Here is a 10,048-nt window from a genome sequence, read left to right as displayed (position 1 = left end):
ACCCACTTGAATCATAGATGGGTTTGGGAAGCACATCATGGTGGGACCCACCCATCAAGAAGAGGTCAATGATTGTTGTTTATTGGAACAAGTTCAAGATGGAAGCATACACTTAATTTTTGAAGTAGTCCATACGTGAGATCTGTTCCGACCATTAAATGTGTAATCTTATGGTAGGCCCAGATCCAAAAAGTCAAGTTGATCCATAATTCAGGTGGACCACTACTGTCACGCCCCGAACTCGGAAACCGGGCTCACAAAATTTCCGATCACCGAATCCAGCGCCGACAGCCTCCGTAGAACCCCATTATCGGACCCCCGGCACCCATTCACCAGGTTCCGATCCTGGGAGACTACAAGGAGGGTTTCAAATCATCAGTCTGATTCATAATGAGCATAACAAAAGCATAATTCACAACAATAACCACAAGAACGCCACCACAAAATCCACTATGATCAAAAACTTTTTAGTACAATGCGACAGAAAGGGAAAATACAATGTAACAAAAGAAACAAAACTCCAGAAGCTCGGCTGCACGCTCCAACTACAGCGAGACTATGGCTGCGACTGCGTCCTGGCGTCACCTGCACGCATCAATCGTGCATAAGCTTATAAAAAGCTTAGAGGGTGGTGTAAGTATGTGCGCAATATAAGCGTGCTCAAAATACAAGGTCAGAGTAATGCGGAATCATGGTAATGAGTACATGGATGCAATCAGCCGTACCAAGGCTATGTGGTGCAATATATGAATGCCATCGGCCATAACACGGCCATGCGATGCCAGATGCAACTCAAGCATGCCAATCCTCATTATGTATCAGTACAGTTCTCATTCTGAATAATCACCGGGGTTCAATACACTCCAAATGGCACTGTCGCTCTCCTAGCCGCACAGTCCAAGTGAGCGTAAGAAACCTCACTATCCGCCTGACCAATAGTCTGCCAAAACCTATCCGGCACGTCGATAGCGGACCCATTCGCGAGCTGGTCAAACTTAGCCTAGTATTGCCCCCTACCCTCGGGCGAGTAAGGCCACACACCTTTCCAACCGACCACGACACAGTGGGAGACGCGGCCTCCTGGTATTCGGCCCTCATGCGTTCATATATCCACTCGGTCTCGACGTTGGAGTCATCCTCTGGTACCATCGGGTTTAGGGATTTTCACCCAAGGACATCTATGGTGCCCGTATGCTAGAATCAAATATTTTCAGTATCCAACTCATCCATCCATGATGTGTCTGTGGAGGCTATGGCCCTGATGTCGCTAGGGCATACAATAATCATGATCACACAAATGCAAGTGCATGAATCACACTACCAAACATGCAACAATCCCGCGCGTACCGAGCGCTCATGTGGGGCGACTCCGCCTACCAGGGAGCCCATAACGATCTGCCCAAAGGCATATGCTATGATCAGTCACTTCTCATATCAGGCATACATATGATGCGTATGATCATGAATCATGGATCTATGTTATACATGTTATGTGGTGATGGGCTCTGATCAACATGAAGATGGGCCTAGAAGGCCTATATACTATAGACATGGGCCTATTAATGGGCCTTAGGAAGAGTCGTAATGCGGACATTTAACCAACATTAACCTTACAATGTGGACATCAAACCATCATTGCTTCCAAGGCACTGCCGTTATAAGGGTCAACACATAAATCGTGGTATGGGCCTCATGCACATCCCATTGGGCCTCTAATACATCAAATGGGCCTCATGCATGGGTCTCGTATACATATATCAAGGTAGGCTTCAATGACGGGCCACCAATGCATCCACGTGGGCCTAGTCACATGGGCCTTGCATACATCACAATGGGCCTCATAAAATGGGCCTTAAATTATCTCCAAAATGGTTGGATAGTCGGATGAAACACATGCATCATGATGGAGCCCACTCTAATGGAGGGTATGGTTTACAACACATACATAAGTGGGTCCCATGTGGGGCCTACCATAATGTTTATTTCCCATCCAACCCATTGATAAGGTCATTCAGACCAGGGCCCCCCAGAAATGTTTATTTTCCAAGCAACCTAGGGCCCAAAATAATGTTTATTTTCCAACCAACTGTCCATAAGGCCATGTGGACCAGGGTAGAGCCCACTATAATATTTATTTATCATCTAATCTATTCATAAGGTCACTTGGACCAGAGGAGGGCCCATTGGACTGGGGCCCACTGCACATTTATTTACCATCTGACTGTTCACAAGGTCACGTGGACCTGGGTAGGGCCCACCGTGATAGCTACCTGTCAGCGTTGCAAGGTCTCGTGGACTAGGCCCCACAGAAATGTTTATTTGCCATTTAACGTTGATGAGGCCACCCAAACTTAGGGCCCACCGTGATGTGGTCCACAGATCCAGCCCACCCATTTTGTGTGTCCCACTGGACTAACGGTCCAGACCAAATTTCAGTAACATCCAAGAATCAGGTAGGCCCCACCAAGTGATGTTATATGTTTTGGCATGTCTTCACATGATTTTAAATGGTATGGCCCACCTGAGTTTCGTATAAGGCTGATTTTCGGGGTGGATGTGTGGACCGAGGGGACCCATCAAATGCCCGGTGTTAATGGTTGAAAGGAACCAAGGTGGGGCCCACAGCTGGGGGCCATGAGCCCAGCCCTTCCGTCCGTCAGACGGCAGCGTCAGCGCTGCTGCATCCCTTGCTTTGTTTTTTTTTTTTTTTTTTTAAAGAGAACTGTTTTTCTACGGATTTCCTATGGTAGGGCCCACATCAGCAATATCCACTCCAGCCATGGCCCCCTGTGGCTTGATACAAGCCCATAGAGTCCAATATTGGGCTATTTTTGACATACAGGAGCATTAGGGAGTAAATCGAAGGTAGGAACACTGTTTCCTATGGTATGGCCCGCTAAGGAAGGGGATCAACTTCATTTTTCGGCTCAACGCCTAAAATGAGATGGGGAACAAAATGGACGGCTTGGATTTTACATATACATCAAGGTGGGGCCTGCATGAGTGGCCCACCACTCCCTCCTCTTAGGCTAGCTCGTTAGTACAGCCCATGCCAGTTTACACTTAACTGGTTGCCAACGTCCAGCGTCCCTGGCATGCATAAACACATTGCTGTGGTGGGTCCCACGTAGATGTGGCCCACCAACATATATGCATATAATATATATAATATATTATATATATAATACATATTATATTATATATATTATATAAAATATAACATATATACATATATTTATATATATATAAATACATTGGGTCCATCCAAACAATGGATGGTGTGGATCATCACCTGCAATAGAGTGGGCCACACCGTCTGATGTAGATGAACGGGGTAGATGTAACACATATTGGTGGGATCCACACCATTACAAAGAAAGAGAGAAAGAGAGAGATAGAGAGAGATATACGGTGAGATAGAGGAACCCCGCTACTATGGGCCCTCTTGATTAAATCACATACATCCAAATGGGTCCCACCAACAAGTGAGCCCTAAAATTTAAAATAATGACAAATCACCCACCTCGTTGGCCTCCTTCTTGATCCCTTGGCTTCAAATGCACCTTAGCTTCAACTTTGATGGAGGTTGATGGACTCTTGATGGTGGGGATGAGAGATGAGAGGGTGTAGATGGAAGATGGAAGGTGGGCCACACTTGAGAGGGAGAGGAAGCTTGGACGTTTGAGGCTTGGGGTTGCTTGGAGATTTTGAGAAATGAGGGAGAGAAAGAAGATATGGATGGGTGAGGTGAGGTGATGGAGTGATGGGTTGGATTGAAAAATTGTAAAAGGTGTATGGTTGTTGTTGAAATTTGGAAAAGAGGAGTGGTGAGGTGGAAAGAAGGTGGACTTTTGAAAAAAAGAGGGAATGGGTTGATGTACTTGAGATATGGTTGCATTTATGGTTGATTGATGGGACTAATTGTGTAGAGATTCCCTCGAAATTCACAACGCGCGGTGTTTCTTCGGAATAAACGCTAATCGGCATCTTCTTGCCTGGGTATCTGTTCGGTGCGCAAGTCACGGCGTTGGAACTGCAGCGATAACGCGATCGCCAAGACATAAGTTTCGGATCGAGCCGACGTCGGTGTGCGGGACCTGACTTAGGATCGTGCGCAAACGCCGGATACGGTGCGAAGGTTGTCGGAATTTGACCGGAAGGACCGCGGAAGCCAACAGAATAGTATGGATTAGGACACGGGTCTTACAGCTCTCCTCTCCAAATAAAAATTTCGTCCTCGAAATTTAAACAATCATCACAAGAAAACATAAATCATAATAGAAGAGGAAGCAAGACATCGCCATATAATATCAGAGACAACATACAACATACAACATACAATCAATCATCAAAGAGATGAGGATAGCGCTCTCGAATCTCAGCCTCGCGCTCCCAAGATGCCTTATCCACAGAATGATGACCTCACTGAACCTTCACTAAGGGAATGACCTTGGTTCGGAGGACCTGCTCCTTCCGATCAAGGATACGTACTGGCTGCTCAATGTAAGAAGCGTCCTCACGAACCTCCAACGGCTGCCAATCAATAACAGGAACTATGCCTGACCCACACTTCCTCAACATAGAGACGTGGAAAACGTTGTGGACGCTAGACAACTGAGATGGTAAGGCAAGCCGATAGGCCACAGCGCCAATGCGCTCAGTGATCTTAAAAGGTCCTATGAATCTCGGGGCAAGCTTAACCTTTGCTCCAAATCGAACTATGCCCTTCATGGCGATCAGCAACACTCTTCTGCCAGCTTTGAGCGGTGCGCATCCTCTGCCTGATGATATCAATAACCTCTGATGTCTCCTGCACAAGCTCGGGACCTAGGAGACGCCGCTCTCCAACCTCGGTCCAACAACTTGGAGATCTGCACGGTCTGCCATATAATGCCTCAAAAGGAGCCATGCCAATGGTCGCCTGATAGTTGTTGTTGTATGCGAACTCAGCCATTCGCAGATGCTCATCCCAGCTACCACCGAAGTCAATCACGCAGGCCCGAAGCATGTCCTCAAGGATCTGGTTGACCCTCTCGGTCTGGCCATCAGTCTGCGGATGATACGCTGTACTGAGCTACAAATCAGTACCCATAGCCCTCTGAAAGCTCCTCCAAAACTGAGACGTGAATCTCGGATCTCGGTCAGAAACGATCGAGACTGGTACGCCGTGCAGCCTCACAATCTCCTCAAGGAATAACCTCGCAAGCCGGTCCAAAGGCCAAGTCGCACGAATCGCAAGAAAATGTGCCGACTTTGTCAGACGGTCTACGACAACCCAAATAGCGTCATGACCGCGCTGAGTCCTCGGCAAACCCATAATAAAATCTGTGGATACGTGCTCCCACTTCCACATCGGGACGCTCAACGGCTGCAATAGACCAGGGGGTCTCTGATGATCGGCCTTGACTCGCTGGCATGTGTCACACTCGGCTACAAAACTGGCAATCTGGCGCTTCATCCCGGCCCAAAAATACTGCCTCCTCATATCACGGTACATCTTTGTCGAGCCAGGGTGGATAGAAAACCGCGATCGATGTGCCTCGGTCATAAGATCTCTACACAACTTAGGAATATCTGGGACACACAATCGGCCTCTGAAGCGAAGTCCACCATCAGCACCAATCTGCTAATCTGTCTGACTCTCAGATGCCGCCTCTGCTCGGTAATCCTGTAGCGACTCATCTGTCTGCTGAGCCTCAGTCACCCTTGCGACAAGAGAGGGTTGAATCGACAGACTCGATAACTGAACAATAGAAGACTGCAGACCAAAATCAAAGTCGTACTCTGCTATATCCTCGAGCATCTTCCACTCCTGAATCATCATATGTGCCTCCAGGCCTCGTGGCTGACGGTTAAGGGCATCCGCCACCACATTCGCCTTGCCTGGGTGGTACTAGAGGTCAAAATCGTAATCCTTCAGAAGCTCCATCCAGCGTCTGTCTCATGTTCAGCTCGGACTGAGAGAATAGATACTTTAAGCTCTTGTAGTCAGAGAAGAGCTTGAACCTGAACCCATAGAGATAGTGCCTCCACACCTTCAGTGCGAAAACAGCTGCTGCCAGTTCCAAATCATGCGTGGGGTAGTTCAGCTCATGAACCTTGAGCTAACGAGACGCAAATGCTACAGGTCTGCCGTGCTGCATCAGAACAACACCTAATCCAATACGTGAAGCATCAGTAAATACCACGAATCCATCACTCCCGGAGGGAAGAGTGAGGACAGGAGCGGACGTTAGACGGTCCTTCAGCTCCATAAATGCTCGCTCATAGGCGTCACTCCAAATAAACTCTGCGCCCTTCCGAGTTAACCTGGTCAACGGGGCTGTAATACGGGAGAAGCCCTCAATGAAACGCCGATAGTATCCCGCTAAACCAAGGAAACTATGGATCTCGGACGCAGTCGTGGGCTGACCCCACTGATGCACTGCCTCAACCTTCGAGGGGTCCACTGCGACACCCTCCCTCGTCACCACGTGACCGAGGAATCTCACCTCCTCTTGCCAGAACTCACACTTCTCCAACTTCGCATATAGCTAGTGGGCACGGAGGGTCTGTAAGGCAATCTGCAGATGCTGCATATGGTCTTCACGGGTCCTTGAATATATCAGAATGTCGTCGATGAAGACTACAACAAACTGATCGAGATATGGATGAAAGACCTCGTTCATCAACTGCATGAAGACCGTGGGTGCATTGGTCAGTCCAAAGGACATGACCTGAAACTCAAAATGACCATAACGCGTCCTGAAAGCTGTCTTCGGGATGTCCTCCTCTCGGACACGAATCTGATGATAACCAGAACGCAGGTCAATCTTCGAAAAGAACTGTGCACCCTGCAGCTGATCAAATAAATTGTCTATCCTTGGGAGCGGGTACTTGTTCTTAATTGTGACCTGGTTGAGCTCGCGGTAATCCACGCAGAGCCTTAACGAGCCATCCTTCTTCCTAACGAAGAGTATCGGCGCTCCCCATGGAGAACTGCTCAGACGAATGAATCCCAACTCACGCAACTCGTCCAACTGCCATTGCAGCTCACGCAACTCCGTCGGTGCCATACGATATGGGGCCTTCGAGATAGGCGCGATACCAGGCACAAGATCTATCTGGAACTCAATATGACGGCGCGGAGGCAATCCCGAAACTCCTCCTTGTAGGATCCCAGGATTGGAATCTAGCATGTGAGTGTCGAAATCCGAGAATGGAGCACTACGGAGGCTGTCGGCGCCGGATTCGGCGATCGGGAATTTTGTGACCCCGTTTTTCGAGTTTGAGGCCTGACAACTGTTCTCACAGAAAAGTCCAAGATAACGTGGTACTCGGCAAGCCAATCCATGCCCAAGATAACGTCAAAATCTGACTCGACAGCACGTACAAATGGGCGGGCAAGAAAATCTCTCCCATTAACACGGGGCAAGACGAATAGAAACGACCTAATATTGTGGTCTTCCCCAAGGGCGTCGATACGATCAATCTCTCACTAGCAAACTCTATCGGTAATCCAGTCGATTGGCAAAAACCCTCGGACATGAATGGGTGCAAAGTACCAGAATCAAATAACACTCGGGCGATGCATGAAGAGACTGGAAGTATACCCTCAACGACTCCTCAGGAAGTCTGTGGGTCTCGAGTCCTGTTGAGCTGCATAGAATCTAACCGGGAGGTGCCTGTCCCCTCCGAGGTCCCTGTGCTGCTGCCTCTGCGGTGGCCTATATCTGCCGCTTCGCTGCTGGGGTCTCGGCAACGAGGTGGTGTGGTCGCCGCCGATGGAGTTCTTCGTGGCCGAGGCTACCGCCGAGGTCGCCGCTTTGAAGGCCGCCGTGGTGCTCTCGGCGGATGTAGGTGAGGCTGCTGTGATCCTCTCGACCGCTGCAGATGAGGGCGAGGGCACTCGACAGCGATGCCCTGTCCCACCACATCCAAAATAAGTCCCTACAAATGGTTATGCCGGGGTGGCGCTGGAGGTGCTGCTGGTGTCTAGCAGGTGGGTGGTTCCTATACCTCTGTGGTCGCCGCCGATGCCGGGAGCTACCGGAGAGGGTCCGCCTCTTCGACCTCTCCTCTCGATCTCTGTCGGCTGCGCGCTAGTCCACTCGGGCCTCGTAGATCCGAGCCCTCCGCACTCTTGCTGAAAGGTCGAAGCTCGTGCCCAATCACACGGCCTCGAAGACCGTAACGTAGCCCTCTCGAAACGACGGGCCTTCCGCCTCATCATCAACCATATAAGGCGCAAACCTCGATAACGCCACGAAACGAGCCGCGTATATTGTGCCACTGTCATATCCCACTGCACGAGAGGCTCGAACGCCAGTGCCCTCAGGCGTCGAATAAGGTAAGGGAAATACTGCTCCTCGAATCGGTCTATAAAATCATCCCATGTCCAGACGTAGTCAGGTCCTGCGACGCGGGTAACCGAGGTCCACCAGTGCTCGACCTCACCCTGGAAAAGAAACACTGCCAGCCGGACTCGTTGCTTGGTCGTGCATTACATGGTATCGAAGATCTTCTCTACATCGGAGCATCACCTCTCAGCTGCTGACGGATCTGGCTCACCCTGGAAACGTGAAGGATCAAACTGTCGGAACTCTCGAAGTATGGCACTCACGCGCTCCTGCTCTGCCTGGGCCGGTGAAACAACCGGGTGTCTGCTCTGCCCCTGGAGTGCGGCCGTCACAGCCTGCAGCATCTGCTGTAACTGTGAAGCACTCACGGATACGGTCAGATCCGCACCGGTCTCTGGTGGAGGAGCAACATCCTCAGGATGGGCGGTATGAATCTCTGGTAGAGGAGCGACATCCTCAGGCTGGGCAGTAGAAATCTCTGGTGGTGGAACAGGGGTCATAGGTGGTAATGCGGGAGCCGCAGGTGGTGGAGCTAAAGTATCCGGTGGTGGTGCGGGAGTCGATCGGGTTACTCTCCTGCGCGCCATGTCCTACAGGAAAGAGCGAAGGTGCCTATCAACTTAAAGGCTCGTAAAGGCACACACGTTAAGGGTCTGTAATGAAAGATCGCTAGGCTATCCGAACTTAGGACTTAAATCATTCATAGCAGACATGTAATGTTGTTCTTGGTTATTCCCGAGTTATGCTCTGATACCAACTTCTTTCACGCCCCGAACTCAGAAACTGGGCTCACAAAATTCTCGATCGCTGAATCCGGCGCCGACAGCCTCCGTAGAACCCCATTCTCGGACCCCCGACACCCATTCACCAGGTTCCGATCCTGGGAGACTACAAGGAGGGTTTCAAATCATCAGTCTGATTCATAATGAGCATAACAAAAGCATAACCCACAACAATAATCACACGAACACCACCACAAAATCCACAATGATCAAAAACTTTTTAGTACAATGCGACAGAAAGGGGAAATACAATGTAACAAAAGAAACAAAACTCCAGAAGCTCGGCTGCACGGTCCAACTACAGCGAGACTATGGATGCGACTGCGTCCTGGCGTCACCTGCACGCATCAATCGTGCATAAGCTTATAGAAAGCTTAGAGGGTGGTGTAAGTATGTGCGCAATATAAGCGTGCTCAAAATGCAAGGTCAGAGTAATGCGGAATCATGGTAATGAGTACATGGATGCAATCAGCCGTACCAAGGCTATGTGGTGCAATATATGAATGCCATCAGCCATAACACGGCCATGTGATGCGAGATGCAACTCAAGCATGCCAATCCTCATCATGTATCAGTACAGTTCTCATTCTGGATAATCACCGGGGTTCAATACACTCCAAATGGCACTGTCGCTCTCCTAGCCGCACAGTCCAAGTGAGCGTAAGAAACCTCACTATCCGCCTGGCCAATAGTCTGCCAATACCTATCCGGCACGTCGATAGCGGACCCATTCGCGAGCTGGTCAAACTCAGCCTAGTATTGCCCCCTACCCTCGGGTGAGTAAGGCCACACTCCTTTCCAACCGACCACGACACAGTGGGAGACGCGGCCTCCTGGTATTCGGCCCTCATGCGCTCATATATCCACTCGGTCTCGACGTTGGAGTCATCCTCTGGTACCATCGGGTTTAGGAATTTTCACCCAAGG

This window comes from Magnolia sinica, chromosome 12, assembly GCF_029962835.1.
Source record: "Magnolia sinica isolate HGM2019 chromosome 12, MsV1, whole genome shotgun sequence".
Classification (NCBI taxonomy): Eukaryota; Viridiplantae; Streptophyta; class Magnoliopsida; order Magnoliales; family Magnoliaceae; genus Magnolia; species Magnolia sinica.
The sequence above is the reverse complement of the archived record's forward strand: the minus strand, read 5'-3'. Positions refer to the sequence as shown.